A 1,188-nucleotide genomic window follows, 5' to 3' on the forward strand; every position below is an offset into this window, starting at 1 on the left:
AGGGGGGGGGGGGGGGGATGGGAAAATAAAAAATAAAAAAAATCCCTTCAAGTTGTGCAAATTGTTGGCCTACTTATATAAGTTGAAGAAAGATAATTGGTGACCTTGTTGATGTTTTTCCTTTTTATTAAAAGAGGTTGATATATATATTTAAATGTGCCAGGTAATTAACGGGATAAATTAAAATAATTTATTTGCAATTTAACTTTTTATTTAAGTTCATTGAGAGATTATGCAAAAAGAGTCGATTTTGAAATGACTCTTTTATGTGCACCTTTCATAGAAAAGCATGCTTGATAAGTATTTAGGTCGTTAAAAGAGATTAATTGTAATAAATTTTGATGATTTATGACTTAATTAGATGTTAATTTTGTTTATTAGGTAAAATAAGAGGTAAATTGGTGGAATTGGAAGAAATGAATGAAAATGAGCAAAAACGAAATAAATTCAAAGTTTCAAGACCAAAATGTAAATATTTTACAGCTTATTCGTACTATAAAATGATGATTAAAGATCACATATGACAATTGGATGCAATTTGAAGTCAAATGAGTGAAAATATAGCCAAAATATTATGACAAATCAATTTTTAGCCGAAAAAGTTATGCTTATGATTTTTAGCCTGAATTTGGGACCCATTTTCCGGATAGAAAATGATCGAATTGGAGAAATTGTAACTAGAAGAATTATAGCACTTTGAGATATCTTCCCAGCACACTTTGAATTGCTTCAATCAGGTATCGATAAAGAATGTTATGATCAAAATACCGAAAGCTACTTAGAGATATCGTAATTCAAACCAACGCGCACAAGGACAATTCATAGCGTGTGCGCGTGTGCGCAGTGCATTATTTTTACCAACCCAAGAGCCATTTTGGCTTAATGGTGCACGCGTGGGAGTAATGCTTGTGTGCTTGCACAAGCTATTTTTTGCAGATGAATCACCAGTTTTTTTTTCGTGATTCAACTTCTTTTCAAACTCAAATTGGACGCAATTTTAACATATTTTCCACTCTTATAAATACAAAATGATGGGTACATATGGAAAAAAATAATTTGAATTTCACACGTGACTAGTAAATTTGAATTGAAATTTAGTCCCTATGGAATGATGCACTCAACTTACTAAGGGGGTGTTCTCAATTGAAATTGTAATGAATTTTAAAAATCTTTCTAAATTTAGGTGCC

Source organism: Olea europaea, unplaced genomic scaffold, assembly GCF_002742605.1.
Source record: "Olea europaea var. sylvestris unplaced genomic scaffold, O_europaea_v1 scaffold4492, whole genome shotgun sequence".
NCBI lineage: Eukaryota > Viridiplantae > Streptophyta > Magnoliopsida > Lamiales > Oleaceae > Olea > Olea europaea.